Genomic DNA, 21,029 nt, shown 5'->3' with positions numbered 1-21,029 from the left:
AACTCAAATGGGCACACGCTGCTCTGTAAAATGTGCAGCTGCCAGAGCAGCTGTTTCCAGCAGTCGTGGCCTGTTAATTGTTATTGAAACAAGAGTTATACTCGAGGGCTGGCCCAAGTGCTTCTTGTCACCATCAGAAGATGGATCTGCTGTGCCCTCTATCTCCTGCTACCACCTCTTGCCTCTATGAGCTCTGGTTGTAGTCTCTTCCCTCAATGGTAAGTTCAATTTTTCAAACACACATGAATCAAAGATACAAAAATATTTTCACAAAGTGGTTAAGACAACTATAAGCTCTCACACAAGCCATGGGATGCACATGCCATCAACCAAGAAGAAAAAAAGGTAACATCAGCACTGCAGCACCAGCTTACTGAATTTTATGTTTGCCCAGTACCAGCACTTTGGTTAACTGAATGCCAAGTTTCATTTCAGTGTTTAATCATCAAGACATTTATTTATTTATCCATTCCACCACGATTATATCTGAACCACTGAAATCCACACCCATCATCACTACGCTGCAGTATAATCAAACTAGCAATCAGTATAATCAAACTAGTGATGCAGGCTGAAGCTTACTTTCGGTTGTCTAAAATGAGCTTGGAATTTAGCTGATTCTTCTAATGTAAAGTTTCTCTTAGGTTTTTGAGAATTGAGGAGTTTCAAAAGCAACTGACAAATAATGCACTTAATTTACACAACAAAATCAACAAAAACCACATCTCAGTTACCTATCTCAATTAAAAAACCATAGCACACAGAATTCCATAAAACCAGACTCTTTCATTATTCATATAGGCTTTCATTCCCTAATCTAAGTAAGAAATTTGTTTCCAAAATAACCACAGAGACAAATAATATTATGCACCCCCCCCCCCCTTCTGGAGATTCAACCAAGGACTTCTGTTGAGCATTGTACTTCTACATGCTGAGAAAACTGTCAAGTATTTGAACTGAACATAAAACTTTGCAGAGCAGAGAGGGAAGAAAAAACTCAAACACATCAACTCCCTAAAGAAGGACAGAAAATCTGCAGAAATTCCAAGATCCAAAAGGACCATGAAGAAACTGTAGAAAAAAACATGATCAAATGAATAAATCAAATGAATAAAGACTCAAATTCAAATTGTGGCATCTGTTTATCCTTTAGAAATAAATTCTACCTCTTGAAGTTGAAATTTCCATCTGGCTAAAAAAAAAGTCCCCCTACCAACAGGGTTTCCAAATCTCATAAAGGCCTGGTGGGGAGTAATTAATGCAAGACGGAAAGACACTGAATACAGCAGAAGTGAGAGCTGTAGAAGTGTATATGAAGCCATGGAAAACACAGTCTAGAAGCTGACTTGTGGGAGAATCAACTAACAAGCAGTGAAAGTATTTCCAGAACATGGCAAGCAAGCCTAAAACAGATAATTCCTGGCAAGCTCTATACCTAGGAGCACAGTAAACCTTGCTATTCTATACTGGAAAGTAAAGCAGAGACATTTTCAGTAGAAGCGGTTGAATGTGAATCCCTTCCATCCGTAAATCCTGCAGTTCAACAGTCACAGCACTCCAAACCTGGCAGGTACTAATGCTCGTGTTTCTATAAATGTGCAGAACTGTAAGTTTCAGTATGAGTTATACATGCAGGGATAAAAGCTGGGCTCTCCAAAGCTGTTTAAATTAGCACGTTACTCTCAAGTCTGGAGATTATATATACACACACACAACCTCATTATTACCATCGTAATCACGATGTTCTGAAACAAATGTATTTTTGTAAAACCTTTCCCTCAGGTTAACACAAAATATCAGCTGTCTCAAGGACCACCTTTAAGTGGTACTTTAATAATAATAACAGTACCAGTGGATGATCATGGTTTATGAGATTCATTCACCCTTCCTCCCTTTTCTTTTTTGAAGACTTGTAGGAACCAGTAACAATGATACACCCCAACCAAGAAAAGCTGAACACCTAATGAATGGTCCGAATTTGTATGTCTGGAAACAACAAAAGAACCAAGGAAAAATGAAAAAGTACTTCATTTCATAGTCCAAGGCAACACAAAACCACCACAAAAAATAATGAAATCTATCCCATGGTTTTTTGGTCTGGACTAATGGCTACTTCAGAGGCAATTTAGGCAAACTACTGATAGAATAACAGTGCTATCTTCCCTAGAATCATTTTGAGTTCTTTTTTTGGATGCTTCATGGGAAAAGAATGCATAGCACTCATTCACAGGCCTAATACCCTAAGCTTTCTGGGACAAAGGCAACAAATACTTTGCACATTCATTTGATGTGGAAACGCATTTTCTGAGCTTGGATGATAATATATAGCAAGTTAACCCAAAGTTATGACCTCCAGTTAAGTTAAATACAATTTTCCCCCTAAGGAGTTAAATAGTTGACTAGCAAAAGCAGATGCTTTGCTGCCTTATATCCTTAACTGAAGTTCTACAGATGTTTTGTCTTCTACTCCTATTATGAAATCAGGTAACTTTCCCTAATGTTAAGATTGCATGTTTACCATGAGGTGGAATCTTCTGCTTCTTATAGGAATTATACACATCTCCATGTTTGCTTTGTGTCTTTTAAAAAGGAAATTTTGGCCACAGGACTGAGACAGTTATCCTGTAAGTTAGAAATAACTTACAAGGCTACTTTCTCAGAGGGAAAAAAAAAAAAAGGTAAAAAAAAAAAGCCTCGATTTGCTGATGCTCTTAAAAGTTTTCTGATCCTAAGTGGCTAAAAAAATTAGCCTATGGTCTCTGACCAGCAGGTTTGCCAAATAGCACACAGGAACTCTTAAATTCCCCATATAAATTATTCCATGTATTATTCTCTCCCTCCCCCCCATCCGCACACCCCCATAGACAACATGATTTTCAGCCAAAATATCTTCAGCTAAATCTCTTAGCTGAAGCCTTAAGAGAGATTTCTGCAGAGTTATTTTAATGCAATCTAGGCTTTACTGTGGGCAGGGAAAAGCAGCTTCTAAAAATAATCAGGTTACAAGAAACTTTTCTTAGCTTGTTCTTTCCCTAACACAAGGGATTCTAAAGTACATCATGAATATAATACACCACTGTGACTTTTGAATAAAGAAAGGTAATGCTGTATAGTGCTTGGTACGGGGATGATGAAGCTCCATGGAGTGAAATGTTGATTAAAATTCCAGATTCAGATCATTGTATGGATAATATTTGCTTTTTAAGTTAATGTTTAAATGATAAAATGTTGATCAAAAATGAAATCAGAGGTAGAATTCTGTACACATGGTAGGTTTTTGTAATTAGTCCATTTTAAGACTAACAGGGAAGAGAATACTCATTAAACACAATGAAACAGAGCATAGAGTCATACCACAGATATTAGATTTGCTGTCCATTACTTACCAAGCCAGCTATTGGAGTTGACAGACGATTGATCTTCTTAACAATGCCAGGTTTGATCTTGTTAATCAAACTACAAAGAAATCACATGAATTTACATTACATAATTTTATTTAAGTCCGAATATCATCGCTTATTGAAGATGAGGCAAAGAATCCCTTGCACCTTCATTCCCAGATTCTTAGTTATGCTGGTAGGGAAATACCGTGATTCACTGAAATACATACTAGACCACTGGACCAACAAAGAGCTGGGACCTCAAGACACCCTGCAGAGTTCATCTGCCTACACCTGAGGAATTTAGACTTGCTTCTCCTTGTTGCTGCTTGTTTGGCCAGACCCCTTAACCATGCATAACTTCAGTAGGGTTTTGTGATCTACCCACATCAAAGCAGAGTCAGGACCTGGAGTTTAAAATTATACAGGAGGACAGGCGCTTTTTTGCTCAACCAGCAGACATATTTGGAAAATAAACAGAAAGAACAGAGTTTATGTAGAAATCTCTTCCATTTCATTATGTATAAGTACCTGCAGAATATGAAACAAAGGTAGCAGGTCCTAAGGTTTTTCAGCTGCATTGTTATTTACCAAACAAAATACATTTGATGACTTTTCCACCAAGAGAAAAGAAAAAAAGAATTTATAAGAAAACAGTAAATTTTCTATTATGTTCCAAATGCATCACTTATATGCTCTACTGTGCTTAAGAACACAAAGTAGCATGTAACAGAAAACTTCAATATAATTCTTCCTCTAAGGCATGAACAGGAGATCCCGTGTAATGTCAAAGGATTTATTTTGTCAACTGATCAGTCAGTTAACATACATACTTGGTCAGCAAGTAAGTCAAACAAGCCAACTGGGCCTGCCACTGGAATAAGTGGTGAAAGTGTAGATCTCATCTGCTGTAGTGCAAGTCAAATATACCACCTTGAGCGATAATGTATCTGTGTAAATTTAGCAAGTCATGTCAGGGGGAACCAAGGCAACAGGCAACGCCGTGACTAGTTTATCTCCATTACTTAAGATCTTGTATTCTGTTTATTTTGCTGAAAATTGGACATCTGACAGCCTTCCATATTTTGTTGTTTCCGATGTTCATTGAATTCCTATGGAAATCATGTATATTTATACTTCAAGGTATGTCAAATTTCAAAGTTATGATGAAGGAGAACAGCTGTATGATTTAGTGCAGTATAATTAGATGTCTTCCTTTAAAGATTGCTGCATGACTCCCAAGGAAAGCTGCTCAGATGAAGAAATAACTGGGTGATTTTCTTACATAGAGGCCTCAATTATAGATAAATTTAACTGATTTGCATTTGGCAGATGGATGCTTACATTCTTTTGCCAAGTAAGTGTCAACAATGAAGGTATCAGAGGGTTAGAATATATCAGTTCATTGTTAATTCTTAAAGACTTGATTTAAAAGTTACTGCTAAATAATATACACACATTGCACTAAGTAGATATACCAAGTACAGAAATAGCTTTTTATTACCCCAGTCAGTATAGTCCACATTTGATTACATAAGCAACAAAATATAAAATGTCCATCCCTACAAAACTGTTCAGTCTTAAAAAAAATCAGCTCCCTCATTCCACAGACATAATTACATAAACAGCTAGCAAGATAGTCTGAAAGCTGAAGTGCCCAAAGGAAAAATAATAATAATAATAATAAGGAACAAATAGGAAATGAAACAGCATTCACAGAAGTAAAGATGTGGAAATGTTGCCTGCTTTGCATTTACTTCAGTTATTTGTGATATACACGGAAACAAATAAATAAATCAGACAAATATACCTTCATAAATATCTTCTAAAACAGCTGAACTGATCTGTTGATACCTCCAAGATACAAGGCATTTTTAAGTGTTCTGTGTAGTCTCTGAATGGGACACCTACATCTATCCTTAAAATATAAGATGGTTAACACTGCTTTCAGCCCTGGAAACATACACTAATAAATACAAAACCAATTATACATAGATCTGATGAGTGGACATTTTATACCTCTGACTCACTCTACCAATGAAACCAGACAAGTCCCATTATTGCCAAGTCTATAAGATATATAAACAAAAGAAAGCTTTTTCGAGAAAGCATTCTAGAAAATGCTGAGGTCAGAGTACTGTTTGCTGTTGAAAGCAGCAACTAATTCAGTCCATGTGGTACTGAAACCTGGGTTATAACATTTACTTTTATGATCCTAAATTGCCTTCACGTATGCCAAGTGACATCCTATAGATAATGTTACTGACGTACTTGGATGTAATTGTAAGATGGCCAAACAACTCCTCTCATACCGAAATTATATTAATACAAAATCAGAGGCCTATAACTTATTTTTAATTTATGATTTAATCACATTCACTTCTGAAATGAACTACTTTTTTGGTATCAGGTTTTCTGTGAAGAACAGCTGTGTTTCAGGCTTTAGAAAACAACCAGCATCTAGGGTTTACAATCATTTCTTAAAATGAAGCAGGCAAAATAAAACAACAGTGAGTATATATGTACTGAGCGCCTCGGTCACAGTCACAGACACACTGTCTCGCAGGAGCTGAAGAGAAAGTCCAGTGACACCAAGAGTATTACAACCAATAAGACTAGTCAACAAGCCAGAGGATTGACATAACGCTCCAGCTAAGACAAGTGTGTTGGACAACACATAGAATATGTAAATACAAAAAGAGGCTGTCTGCCATAGGAAGGAAGGACAGCATTCAAACAGGTATAAAAAATGTATATCGTTTAAAATGGTCTTGGCACTGAATTCAAACAACAGGACAAGAAATAAAGAGGCTGATAGAAACCTGAAGCATTTTTACATAGTAAGTCAATACTCACTCGCACAACAGGACTCCATTTTCTAGAGCTGCTCGGAAGTCTTTGGTTCCAAAGCTTTTCCCAGTAACCGTCTACAAAATAATAATTAGGAGTTAATTTAACACATGCATACAAAATCAGGACCAGAAAGAACTGAGAAGTAATAAAAAAAACTTCAGCATACAGTATTCATTATTTTCTTAATTTAAGTAAAAAAAGTTTGATAAAACAGCTGTGCCTCGAAAGAAGTCAGATTTAACATCTTCAGATAGTTCCTGCTGGTACAAATCAATCTTCAGCTAAATTCTGTGGGAATACTTACTGCTATTTTCTAAAGCAATGCCAGCAACACTGAAAAGCATAAAAGAAATTTGAAACAGAAGCATAAAGAAAAAGAAGTGTGGAGTTGTTTTCTTGTTTAAATCTTCTACTTCTTTTTACAGCTTGAACACTCATGATATCCAGTATGAAATTCATTAAGTTTTTTTTTCCCCTACCACTAGCACCTAAGGCAGTGTGACTAAAGAACCACTCTGGCAAGTCTATTACCACATGTACATCAACATCCACTAGCTGGACAACTGTAAGACTATAATAGTGTGGCTACTTCTCATATGTAAGGTGAAAAGCAATGAACAAGAACAATGTCAAGCAAAGGACTTAAGGTACCTGAGGCCAAAACCATTGCCTACAGGCTTTCAACAAAGCTGTTTTCCACAGAAGAGATTAGCTCGTGGCATTAATTCACTCTGTCTCAAGAGAAGGGCAATGCACTGATGATCTCTTAAGCTTAAACTCACTTGGATTCTTCTTACTAGGTATCCCCCCCTGCAGGGGTTCCTTTATCAGCACCCAGACTGGTAACTCACACACAAACCAGGAAGGAAGAAAAGCCTCTGGAACAGCCCATTAAGTTGTATTCCAGCTAGGTATGTAAATCAAATAGAAGGAAAGGCATTTATTTTTGTTAGCTTAGGGGTCTCCAGGTTCAAGTAATAGCCTGTCATGAAATTCCATTTGAGGACCCTGACCATCCCCAATACTGCACAGGACTTCAGGCATATAATTAAAAGTGTTGTGGAATCTGTGTGCATCAAGACCAAAAGTTACGACTTGCCACAGTAATTAAAGAAATTAGTGGGGAAACAAATGAGCAATGCCTGGTGAAAGAGCAAAGGAGAAGACACAGTGCTTTAAGGACCTGTTAAATTATCACCCTGTTATTTTTCCCAAATTGCAAGAGGATCATGTACTACCACTAGAAATCCTAAAACTTAAGCAATTGATTTTTTACATTGGTTATTTTTTAAATTCAAAACCTTCAATCTCCATTGAGAAAAACGTTAGAAGTTACAAAAACAATCTTCTGATTTTAAGGTTTTCTTTTTTACCCCTAAGACTCCAATCAACTCTTAAGAGTCCAAACTTTATTCTCATTTTACAGTTCTCTCTGACATCTATGGGACTGTATTGTACATTTATTTGGTTTAATACAAACAATTCACTCTTAAATCACACATGCAATAAGCAATTAGGTGTTTCCTTTCCTAATGTCACTGTCTAGAGTTGGGCCCATCCCAAAACTGAAATGACCTATACACCTGGAACAACCTTCATGCTTAAATTCCTTAAAAAATAACAATTGCATCTAAGGAGGTCACTAAGACGTCATTCTGAAGATGTCAAGAAGGACATATCACTGAAGAGACACTGAATTTTAGCACAGATCCTTCAGACTACAGGAGTGCCACACTTCAAGGTATAATAATATTTTTATGGCACTTCCTGAGGTCATTCCTAAGCAACTAAAAGGGGGAAAAAGAGCATACAATAGTTTTGATCGACACAAAGTTTTTCATCATAATCTCAGCTTGCAAGAAGCTGTCCTTCAAATACAGTCCAGTTTTGGCACAAGACTGCAAATGCTAGGATTAGCTGTACAGAACTCTTAAAATTACATTAACATGGGGAGTCATTACACTGAAAGCCTTTTGACTAAGTTATTTAGCAGCCACTGCAGAAATCAGTGGTGATTTGGTGTACAGGATGGAGCTGCCAGACTGACATTGCAACTCAGATTTTGAAGACTGTGGTTTGTTGACATAAAAATAAAAGGTATCAGAACTGCCAAGTTAGGCTTCATCAATATTGACTTTTAGAGGATAACTAATAATTAAGAAGTTAGGAGGTATTCTCAATAAACAGTTTAACATCAGTGGCTTGAAACTGAAATAGTTTCCAAGTTGCACAATAGCTTGCATTTGTTGATGTCAGGAAAAAAAAACAAAAAACAACTGTGCTACATTTTAAACCAAGCTTCTGCATAGAGACAGAGAAATTTTCTCCGAAAGGACTTTTATCCAGCTTATACCCATTGCAAAGCACCAATCACAGCTGTAACTATTACAGTCTACACAGCAACAAGGTATCATTAAAAATTGGAAAGCCTTGGTCTGGCTCAGATTTCCCCAACCTTTAAGGGTATGAGTAAGACAAAATAAATCCCACCCCAAGATAGTACATCTTCAAACAATGTCTACTATTTGTGAGTCACTGTTTATTCATTAAATCTGGTAATACTGGGTGTGGTATTCTTATGTAATTGTCAGAATTGATTTTGGATAATTTTTCAACCACTTAGGCCATGTGATCCAAACAATAAAGGAAATAACTCCCCCAAAAGTGGTTTTCATCCATGTCTGAACACAATCTCTTAAATTTATTTCTCTCTTCAAACCTCATTCAAGCTGAATGTATTCTGCTTCCTTCTGTTTATTTATTTTTTTAATATAAAGACAGCAAAGATATAATTAAAGACCAAACTATAAATCACATTTAATTGCTGCTATAAAACAGTTTGATTTCAGTTTTGTAGGAAAGCGTCCCCTAATACTTTGGTAACTTGCAATTGCCAGGTCCATGCAATTTACTTCAAACAGCATGTAAATTAAGTGTTTACAGACACATACACAGAGAGGGCTAATTTAACTTCAGGTTTGCAATGATTTCTTTAGGAGGTGGCAATTCAAGAAAACATAACCAAAGACTGACCATTCACAAGATGGCATGACATCAAATCATGGACTGAACAAAAAGAACACGGCACAGAAAAATAATTATATGCTGCAGCACCAAAATTAACAGAGTACATTTCTTTGGCTTGCCATACTAGAGGCCAAATATAGGTGGTCTTAATAGGTCACCTTTACCCTAAAAACCATTAAAAATTGAAAGCTCTTTCAGTGTTAATAAGAAACACCAAGTCCTCATCAAATCACTTCCATGGTTTACATCAATTTGAATGGCTTCCCAAGAAAAGCTGCTATTCCACAGGGCTTTAGGTTTCAAATGGGTTGGTTTCCTATATATATATATATATATATATATATGTATATATACACACACACACACACACACGCATGCATGACCACACGTAACTCACAGAATGTGAAGGACCAGCAGCTTTCTTACCTTAATTTTGCTGTGGTGAAAACACTACAGCCAGACTCTCCCCATTCAATAAAAACAAGAGCACGTCATTTAATGCATCTGGTCACACTGGTTAACTGATCCTCCATCACAAAAATGCTAGCTGCTCAAACCTATGAGGGAGGCATTTTATCATACCCAAACCATGGCCTGAATGAAGCATTACCACAGGAAACCTAGGTACTTGCCAGACATTTGTCTACTCTGCAGCTCACATTTCCTAAGTCCCGCTCTCTTGGTCTCATTCACAGCTCCTCTAAAACAGTCACTTTTAGACCACCCAACCTCAAGTTGATTAAGGACCTCACACACTGATTTTAAAGAAATACTAATTGCATCAGTGTGAAGTGCTCAACTCCATGATGTAGATCCATAGGTTATGGATGGAAGATTGAAGATAACCAAACCATATGTGGCTATATAGAAACAGCCTTAATACAGAACCATACAAAGATCTCCATAAGCAAGCAATTTATCAGACAGCAATCTCAAGTACACCAAACTCCTTTATGAGCTTCAGGTCTCAAACTAAGTCAGTAGCAACGAAAGCCAAGCTTAACATCATTCTGCAGAAAGAATGGCTAATGTGCTGCAAAGAACTGGGCTAATGATACAAATCTAATGTTGTGCTATAGCCTGCTCTGCAGGATTTCAGCTATGCCTGCCAGTTTCCCTGGGTTCCATCACGTTGCCTGCCTCAGCAGAGCTGGGTCTGTGCCAGTAATTGAGGAGAGATCACGTCACATATGTGTCAATGTCTGAATTATTACCTTATGGTTTTTTTTTTCCCCCCAAGTACCAAAAAATCTGGATCAGGTTACAGGGCATATGGCTCCATCATTACATAATCCCCATGTTACCTACCTTCATTTGCAATGCTCATTTGGCTTTAACCACCCAAAACATCACTCCCAAACTGTACCCTTACTGTGTATGGTAATATGCACAAGAGATATGTTGGTTACACCTACAGCCAACAAGCAAGCTTTCAAGAAACTCCCTATGCTCTTCCTCTCTAAATTTCATAAGAAGTCTAACGCTGCCATGATCTGCTGCAGTAGTTGATTAATTTTTGCAAATCTCTCCCTGAGGGCCAATGATAGGAGCAATATTCAGAGCATTGCTGTACCCAATCTTGAACACACAAGTAGCAAAATGATGGTGGCCACCATTTGAGTACAAATGCTTTGGCTTTGCAGCAGACAAACAACAGAGGTTAATATCTTTCTGAAAGTCAAGAACTAGAAAAGAATAGTTGATTTCTGAAGCAAGCAGGACCTGCTTCTCAGGATCCCTGAATTTAGGCACCTGAGAGGAGAATCACAGAATCACAGGGGTTGGAAGGGGCCTCTGGAGATCATCAACTCAAATCATCACGCTAAAGTAGATTCCCTACAGTGTAGGCACTTATATCTTCCAACTAGGGTAAAATGCTGCTGGCATTACACCCCATGTAGCAGAAGGGATGCCTAATTCAAAGCAGCCAAGGTCTAGAAGGAATCCCTGTCACCATTTAATTCACAGCCCAACAAACCGAGACATGCTTAAGGGCTGGTACCCACAGAGACTTTCACTGGAAACTGTCCAGCAATTAACTTGCCTACCTCAACAATTTTATATTAGTCAAGAGCAATGTCTAGATTGTTGAGACTACAGAAGGAAGTTCTTCTCTTAAAAGTCTTCATAACTCACTGCTAAAATCCATGACAGGCATGACTCCACTGAGGAAAACAGACTAAGTGGCTGGAATTAACAGCAAAAATAAAAAGGCTAAACAAGATGAGGGTTTCTCATGCTGGTCACTTACAGTTTTCCACATCCTCTTTCTATCTTGAACAGTTTCCCATTTTGAATGATTTCTGTTTTATTGCTCAATACAAACTTGTACCATTCTATTTTGAACCCATACCCCAAATCCCTGGACACTTTCATTTTAGGGGATATGGAGATTTTTCAATCTTCAGTCAAAAATGCCTTTGATAAAAAATCAGAACAGACATTTATGAAAGAAAAAGACTGATTATTGAAGAAGACTTACAGTAATTTTCTATCATCATCATAATGATGGGGTCTTATTGTGGTATGCTTGCTGAAAGAGGCATGCCAAGACTCGTGAAATACCATACAACTATTTTTTTTTTTTTTTTAAACACAAAAGATGAAGAAAAACAATTGATGAGGGAAAAGCAAGGAAACACATTATACTGTTAAGTATGAGAATCACACACCTCTCCATATCAGCTGCTTATGCTCTGGGATTTTATATGCCTTTTCAGCTCTTCTGTCACTTCAATCCTCCAGAATTTGAAGTCTTCATTTGAATGTTTAGGAGAATCGCCAATTTAGAGAAAAAATGATGCAGAAAGAACAACCAAGAGAAATCAGAAAGAGCAAGATCATCCTGTCAAAAACAAGATCATCCCAGAAGCAACAGAAAGATGAATAAGCTTATACTGTTACTTATGCTGATCACAGTATTGACAGGTATCAAACTAAGAAAAACAACTCACATTACTTTGGTTGTGTGTCATTGTATGAGCAGATTGACAGGATTAACTGAATAGAAATAGGTGTTCCAGCAGCTGATAAAGCTTGCAAACATAAACTGAAATACTACTCATGTCTGACAGGACAAAAGGAAAAAAAAACATCGTGGATTTACAGTATGGATGTAATATCCAAATAAATCTGATGTGCCTATTAATTCTGCAAACAGCTTTAAAGTGCACTGTTTCTAAAGTCAACACTCTCATTTATGCATCACATTGGTGCCTGGGACCTGGATGCTTGCTTCTGCCAAAGGAAAAAGAAATAGGAAAAAGTTTATGAAGGAAAGGTTTTCATAAAAGCAATCTACTGAATTAACATGAAAAGAAGAGAATATAGATTCCATTTTCATTGTGGTCCCAGTTTCATGGCTCAGATATTTTTAATAATTGCTTCGTAATGCACATGCTCTCACACTAGCCATGTTTTGAACTTGCCTATTGCAAAAGTAAATCATTTAATTTGCCATTTATTAATTTATTGTCTTTCCCGAAACACCTATCTCATTGGCACTACGTTGTCACCTGACCTGAAGTTCATAATATTTCTTTCAAGCTGAAGAATAAAGTGATCAAGAGATGAATCAAACCGTGCACAGCTCTGTCTCAGCTGGACTTCTGTATAGTGTCAGCTTGAGTATCACAGAGAAGGGAACAGAGTGGTTGCTCTGGACAGAAAATCAATAAGTTCTGAAAAACGCCTTAGGAGGATGAAAAAAAAAAACCTAGAAAAATATGAGCAACAAAACAGCTCGGTAAAGAAGTGTTGGGAACACTACAACAGCATGTATGCAGCACACAGACAGAAGCTTTTGCAGAGCTGGCTAAGCAGATCAATCAACAAAAAACCCATGAGCTTTCTGTCATCCTGAAATTGCACTAAAGCCTCCTTTTCCCCCTTCACACAAAGTGAAGGGGTGGCATTTAGAAAGCACTCTATCTTCTTATCACACAGGCTACTTACCCCTACCCACCCACCAAACTGCTTCCAGAACCAAAAACCACAGGAACTGGCCAATGAGTTCCCAACACCCAGATCCATAGCCACAGGACACTGGAGATAACATCTGGACTCTGCTCAGATCCTTGAGGCTTAACATACCCCCAGAATACAGTGATTCAGTGGCCAAATGAGACAGACAGAGCATGACTGAGGAGTTCGCTGGCCACACATCATTGCACAGAACTTCAAGTTCAGACAATAAAAATAGGAGAAAAACTGCAAATCTCTAAAGTCTGTCCATACTTCCATTTTTACTAAAGAAATAAAACAGATGTTACAGCAACAGTAGTGCACTGGTTTAAGATGAACAAGAAAAAATATATATTTTTGTTTCACATATTTCAATTCAAATAGGGGTGTTATTTGGAATATTAACAGATACTAAACCCATGTTTTTGTCTAGGCCAAATAAATATAAAGAAAGAAACAGAATCAAATTCAATTTCTCTATTGCTTTAATCTCTTCTTGTTTTTAACCAATACCATTACAATAACTGAATCTTTAAATATCTTATTCTTGCTCATTTAAAACCAAAAATAAATGCAAATTTGATGGTTTTATTTCCAAAGATCATTGCCTAGTTTTACTGTTATTGTAATTCCAGGTCAGAGAGTAAATACACACAGTTCTCCAGAGTGGATGGTCGGTGCCATGAGCAAATCAGAGATCTAACTACAAGGTTATGTTCAGTAGAAGGAAAAAGACATCTAGGAAAAAGACATCTGATAAAAAGAATACGAATGCTACAGGGAAATACTTTAGATATAATTGCTTTGATGTGTTTAGAGAGGCTATTCATGCATGGAATTCATTTTATGCTATTATTGGAGTTAGAGCCATAGAATGGTTTGAGTTGGAAGGGACCTTTAAGATCATCTAGTTCCAACCCCCCTGCTATAAAAGCAGGGACACCTCCCACTAGACCAAGTTGCTCAAACACTTCCAGGGAGGGGGCATTCACAACCTCTCTAGGCAAGCTGTTTCAGTGTCTCACCACCCTCACAGTGAAGAATTTTCCTAACACCTAGTCTAAATCTACCCTCTTACAGTTTAAAGCCATTCCCCCTCAACCTGTTGCTACATGCCCTTATAAAAAGCCCATTTCCAGCTTCCCTGTAGGCCCACTTCAGGAAAGAATTTTGAAAAGATTTTCCAGTCTTTTCAATTTTTCAGCCTCTACTAGAAGCAATGCTTCCAACAGCATACCAAGACATGCTCTGAGCAAGCTGCAGTCAGAAACGTTCATCAAATCCTACTCCATCTCAAGCACAAACTCACATACACACACATACGGTTCAGGGAAGCAACAACTTTCTAAATGTATCTTCTCTCCCATTTCCACATTTCCCAACTTCTACATCTCCTTACATAGCCCTAGTTTTCCAACCCATTTCACTGGTTTATTTAACTTGTTAACAAGTCAACAGATGGGCAATGAGCAAAAGAAATACACCACAGTGTCAAAACACACCACAGAGGCAATTCGTGTCACATAAAGAATATGGAAAAAATAGCCATGACACCAGTTCTCCACAAGCTATGGCACTTAACATGAATTGCAGCATTTTGGGATTCCAGTGTTTTATATAACTGTTGCTAGATAACATCATGTGGAAATTGCAGAAATTAATGCTGAGTTCACTGACTTCAGCTGCAGAAATATGCTCTTCTTTCAAATTGGAATAATTTTCCAGGAGAAGAACCAACTCAAGGGAACTCCACTGACAGTACGTGTTTATATCAAAATAAAAGTGAGACCACAAAACTCCTGGTAAGTATGCTAACTTTTCTTTAAAAAGAAAAAGAAAATCTACAGAAAACTTTTAAGAAGTGAGAGTGAGAAAGCAGAAGCTATAAAGAACTGTGGCATAAGGAAAAATTGTTTTAAGGGATTTCATTAAAAACCTGAAATTTAAAGAAATACAAACAGAAGTAATTATATTGGGTTATTTGAAATACACTGTACGTGCAATGAGTCACTAAAATGAGAGTGGGACTTCGGAAGGCTCCATTTCCCACCACTCACAGCAATATACTGCATTACAGATAACAAGCTCATAATATTACAGCATCTGATGGCAGAGACCATTGACACTGCCACGCAGCACCACCTAATGAGAGACGCCAGGTACAACACAGCCAGAAGCTTTGTGCTTACAAGGAGTCACTTACTTCGGCAGAAGATGAAAGAAATTGCCTTAGGCAAAGAAATTAAATAATTGCCGTCAGAGGACCGATGGCTACAGAGGAAAATGAAGTCCAAAGGAGTTGCAAAAGGGTGGTGTGTATCTCAGGAGGTAAGAGGAGCAGAACTGGAGGAGGCAGATTGCTGGTCTGAGTAAAGGAAGAAGGAAATTCAGGGTCAGTAGGTTTTGTCTGTTTTGGTCTCCAACGATGTTTCTGAGGAGTTCTAAAATATGAGTGCCACCCTCTTAAAGGATTTAAATATTAAATATCATAGAATCATAGGTTGGAAGGGACCTCTAGAGATCATATAGTCCAGCCCCCCTGCCAAAGCAGGTTCCCTACACCAGGTCACACAGGTAGGCGTCCAGGCGGGTCTTGAATATCTCCAGAGAAGGAGATTCCACAACCCCCCTGTGCAGCTGTGCCACTGCTCCGTCACCCTCCGTCACACCAAGAAGTATTTGATGAACATATAGTGACTTAAGCGTTTTTCTTAGAAATAGAGCCTTAAACATTGCATTATCCAATTTCCTGTCACGGACAGGGACACCTTACACTAGGTCAGGCTGCCCAAGGCCCCTATCCAGCCTAACCTTGAACACCCCCAGGGATGCGACATCCAAAGCATACCTGGGCAGCCTGTGCCAGTGTCTAGCCATCCTCCAAGTAAAAAAATTCCCCTAACATCTCAGCTAGATCTTCTCTCTTTAGGTTTAAAATCATTCCACCTTGTCCTATCGCTATTTATCCTCGTAGAAAGTTGACCTCCCTCCTGCTTATAAGCTCCCTTTAAGTACTGCAAGGCTGCAATGAGGTCTCCCCGGAGCCTTCTCCAAGCTGAAGAAACCCAGCTCCCTCAGTACGTCTTTATGGGGAAGGTGCTCCAGCTCTCCCATCTTTATGGTCTCCTTCAGACCTGTCCAGTCCATGAGCTCTGCATTTTTTATTTTTTTCTTGGCGCTAAGGGCCCCAGAACTGACACAGTACTCCAGATAGGACCTCACAAAGGCAGAGCAGAGGGAGACAATTACCTCCCTCTCCCTGCTGGCTACCCCTTTTTTGATGCAGCCCAGTATACAATTGGTCTTTCTGGCTACAAGTGCACATCATTGTTATTTGTGCATGTCATGGCCCTGACGTCTGTCTCTTTCTTATCAGACATCTTTGATCCAGTCAGTTTTGGGCAATTTAAGGTATTTGTGCCACTTGCAAACTCTGGCTCTGCAGGGAAGTCTTCTGCTTGGTACTTCCATTTGCAACACTGTGGAAATGTTTGTACTCATTAGAGTTGTAGGTGGCCTTGAGACCAGGATGACCGGAGGCTGAGAGAGCTGGTTAACCCAGAAAGGAAGCAGGGAGTGACAATTACTGCTGTGGCTACACAGAGAAACATCTTAAACTGTCTCTCACCTTTCATCTTCCGATTCAGGCTGAGAACTGATAAAACCCAAGTGTTAGTCAACTACCTGCAGCATGACACTTCCTTCAGCCATTTTATTGCTTAACTGCAAATGCAGCTTTATTATTATTTTTTTAAAGGAACAAAACTGGCTTGACAGCACACTTCCCTCCTCACCAGGGTGTGTTTAGGAGAATCAAAGATAAGTTTGACTGCCGCAACAGCTATGAATGGTTGCTATGTTTACTGCCCAGAGGTAGGATGTAATTGCTTATCAAAGGCAGTAAACCTCCCCCCTTATTTCAGAAGACAATTATAATTTGTTATGACCTCCCCACAGAAATGATAGCTTCTCTTTGCAAACAATTCCATTGCCTGCAAGGGTGAGGCAGAAATTCTCTACACACTGACCCCATTAAGCACTTGAAACGGGAATCCTCAATATCATTGAAACAAACTTTTTGGATATTATTAGAAAATTTCACGTTGCTGAAAATTCTCACTTATATTTCTCTTGAGAAAGTAGTATATGCACAGCATATCAAATAATTTACCTGCACATGCATGATACACTCTATCTCATAGGACAGTGACCTGGACTGGTATGTAGAAGAAACAGGCAGGTTCCAACCCCTAGTGCAATATTTCATGTATATTCACATAACCTCCTCTAATGATAAGATCATAATGATTTTAAAAATCACCCAAAAATGTAAAGTACAACACAAAAAAAATTGTACAGAGCTATAGAATGCTATTGGGTAACTACTTGATTCCATTCATATGTAGCAACAAGGTTATATATTTAAACTACAGAAAAGACATAGCTTCTGGATTATAAATGCATGCAATTGGACAGTTTTCATCAACAGTTGAATTGTTTTTTGCCTTTAAGATAATAGTGCACTAGATGACAAAACATTATCAATACTCTTCTGAGTATGAAAAACTGTACAGAGTATCTTGTCATGAAAGACAGATTCTCTTCCACTGTAAGCAGGATGCCTCAAACATTTCACATTGGGGCCCCAGTGGTTTTCTATGATCTGCTGCCTTCCAGGGTGTGCAGATTTCAAGAATGTCTGAAATTGTGCCTAGCAACACAGACAAAGCAGATTGCTCACAATTTAAACATCCTCCTCTCTGCATATTTCGTTAAATTATGGCAATTTCTGCTACTTGATCTGGTGACTGATTACCATTTCTAAATGAAGATTTACACCATTTTACTTGCAGTTCAGTAGAGCAGCTGAAGACACTTTCCCTATCATAACAAAAACGGGAAATATTTTTAGCATTAGGTCACTGCTTTATCAAAGTAGAGTGATGTCTTTGCTCTTTTATTCCAAACTCCAGACAGTAAGGAATGGCTCTTTGTATCATCAATGCTATTTCCTGTGTTAGATAGGATTTTCTTTGAGGGCATCACAAAATTATACTTTTTTTTCTTTTGCACACATCCTCTTAAATATTTTCTATCCGAACAAAAAGTTGAATTCAACTTCAGCTCAAAACATCCAAGTACTGCTTGCACAAGTACAGACTACCACATGAAGTATCCTGTTGAATTAAACTAGTTGTCCATCCTGCCCAGCATCCTGTAGTGACCTGCACCAGGTATTTCAGCACGTTCGCAGGGTGGAGGGAGAAAACCGAGGGAGGATACCAGTGCTTTCATATTCAAAGAACAGGAATCCTCACCTTCTCTATAATTAAGTAGTTAAAAAACAGATTGAAAGAGCAGCAAAACTTCTCACAAACAGTTCTCCTGCATCAGGAATCATTACAGTGTAGGAAAACATCACCCACAACATTTCCAACCACCCCACACCCCAACACTGCAAAGAAGTCTTTAAGCAAGTAGATCTCAGGGAAAAAAAAAAAGATTGAGTTGAGTAGGGGAATTTGTGAACAGAAAAAAAATTGAAATAGTTGGAGTGTTAAATCTATACAGTACTTTCTTTTAACTAAGTTATGCAACAATTAATTTATTATTAAAAACTGACAAATTCTAGGCTGGACAACTTTCTCCACGACTGCTATATTAGTTTGAGGATCTGTGTTTATATTGGGTATAAATTCATACCAAATCTGCATGTAGTTGTAACACTGATCTCACATATCTTCTGACGTGTTCTGACCTCTGCTGTTGGAAACTGGAATTTATTTTGACTCATTTTTTCTCTAAAATGCCACACTGAGATAAGAAGACTTTTTCAATATCTACAATTATCTAGAATAGAGAAATGATGGGAAAAATACTTCTACTTTAGACAGTGAAGCATAAAATTTGTGTCCAAGCTTTTATTTTCTCCTCACATTTCTATCACCCAACCATTTATTATGAAATACTTATTTGGTTATTACATAAATGCACATACCCTATTATTTGAGCATCTATGTTTGACATTGCTACTAAATTGTACCAGCAAGTTTTTCTCTGAGAATGTATTGTTCTAGGTGCAAGTTCTGTAGCACTGTATTTTGACAGCATTATGACAGATGCTAACAAAGTCACCTACCACACCAAACTAGGGACTCCACTACTAACAACAGATTATTCAAACATCTGGTTTAAGGCAAACTTATTTTTCATCTAAGTTGCATTCCCACTGTTCTACAGTAGAACAGCAAATTCTTACGTGCACATCTAAGAAGTACATACTGACTACATACATTCTGACTACCATTTGGAAACCTGCTCTTTTCCTCATGGAAAAGTCTCCTTCCAGACCTTGATCTTGAAAGATTAAGGCATAGATCTTTACTGTACTCATCATTAATGCTCAAAGAACATTTGCTCTTCCTCCCCCATTGTAGCACCTGACACTTCAAAACAAAATCTCATCAACTTGCATGATTTCCATCAGACTTCCTGATCTTCCTTGGCTTCAAGGAACTATTTGATCGAATATTCATGATTAGGAGAAACCTCAGGCTGTATCTCCCAGCCAGCTAATATTTTTGACTAAGGAACAGAAAAACCACAGCACGGTGCCCAGCAAGTGTTTTACCACCAAATAATCTTTTTAATTCGTATTTAACCAGGAAAGCAACACTAACCTCAAATCATCAAGTTTACCCCAATGTCAAAAAATCCACTGACTTCATGAAAGCTTTTTTTTGTGAACAGTTTTGTTCATTTTTTTTGCCAGTAGTTCCTCCCAAAGAACACCCATTTTCAACAACAACCACAATAAAATTAATGTTTTTTATTTCTCTTCTGCTGTGTGTATTCATACAACAACGTTTTTAGCTTGGACAAATGTGAAAATTTGCCTTAACACCTTTACTAAGTAATAGCAACTAAATCACAAGGGATCCTCAAGTAAATCAACAAAACTGTCACTGAAATTCAGCATAGCACCACAGTCCATCGCACAGATGTCCAAGGGACAGCGTCATTAGCTTACATAAACCATTCCAGCAATCCACCTCACATGGCTTCTTTTGCCTTTAGTTACAGACACCATCTGCTGAAAATTACAACAGCAAGGGACTCAAAAATGTTGGTACAGCTTCATTAACCAACACCTACTTATACATATTACCAGCAAGGATTCCAGGCAATGGGTTTTTACCAAAGATGTTCTGCATCTCTGCCATTAGCAATTATCTTTAACTCAAAGGGCTGGAAAGGCCTAGTTGAATGAAAAAGAAAAGACCCTGCAGTGGTGTGAAGGTAAGAGAAGAAAACAGAAAGGGAATTAGAAAATTTAGTCTGATCTCCCTTAAATTTAGTTTTTAGAAAGCTATTGACATTTGCTGATCATTCCCACCCAAATCTGTAGCTTTTCTCAGGGAAAAACAACACTTTGGTTTGACACATCGCACAAAAATAATTTTTTGTCCTACTTTCAGTAAAGTAACTGGTTTAAAACACAGGAGCAAAAGCAATGAATGAGCTATAGATGGACTTCAATTATGCAACTAGCAGAGTTGCATGACTGTGCGAAGACAGGCACGTAATAGAAATCCAGCCTAAGTAAAAAGATTTATAGGCCATGATGTGGCAGTAGAAAAAAAGATTACATAAGAGAAGTTGTACAAGCATTACAGGGGCAAATTTGAACAAGATATTCTCCTCATTAATTGAGGATCTTCAGACCAATGTTTAAAATACATGCATATATTTATATATATATATATGTAGAGCAGAGCCTAGTTACAAAATCTTAAAACATGAGGA

At 37.9% G+C, this 21,029-nt stretch overlaps 1 protein-coding gene across 4 annotated transcripts in view; it reads right to left on the bottom strand.

The window, feature by feature from the left end:
* LMO7 (LIM domain 7) overlaps positions 1–6,275 on the bottom strand; it is a 92,031-nt gene extending 85,756 nt beyond the window's left edge. The window contains exons 1-2 of one of the 4 annotated variants that reach the window (XM_065744054.1): positions 6,237–6,275; positions 3,387–3,456 (exon numbers count right to left, since the gene is read on the bottom strand). The gene's annotated coding sequence lies outside the window, so the exon portion shown is untranslated. Of the gene's footprint in view, positions 1–3,386; positions 3,457–6,236 lie in introns of those variants that run through there. The other 3 variants (XM_065744051.1, XM_065744052.1, XM_065744055.1) reach the window with 3 other exon arrangements.
* Between the last annotated feature and the right edge of the window lie 14,754 nt (positions 6,276–21,029).

Source organism: Cyrtonyx montezumae, unplaced genomic scaffold (genome assembly GCF_038088225.1).
Source record: "Cyrtonyx montezumae isolate F1298 unplaced genomic scaffold, pur_monq_1.0 scaffold_3, whole genome shotgun sequence".
Lineage (NCBI taxonomy): Eukaryota > Metazoa > Chordata > Aves > Galliformes > Odontophoridae > Cyrtonyx > Cyrtonyx montezumae.
The sequence above is the reverse complement of the archived record's forward strand: the minus strand, read 5'-3'. Positions and strand labels throughout refer to the sequence as shown.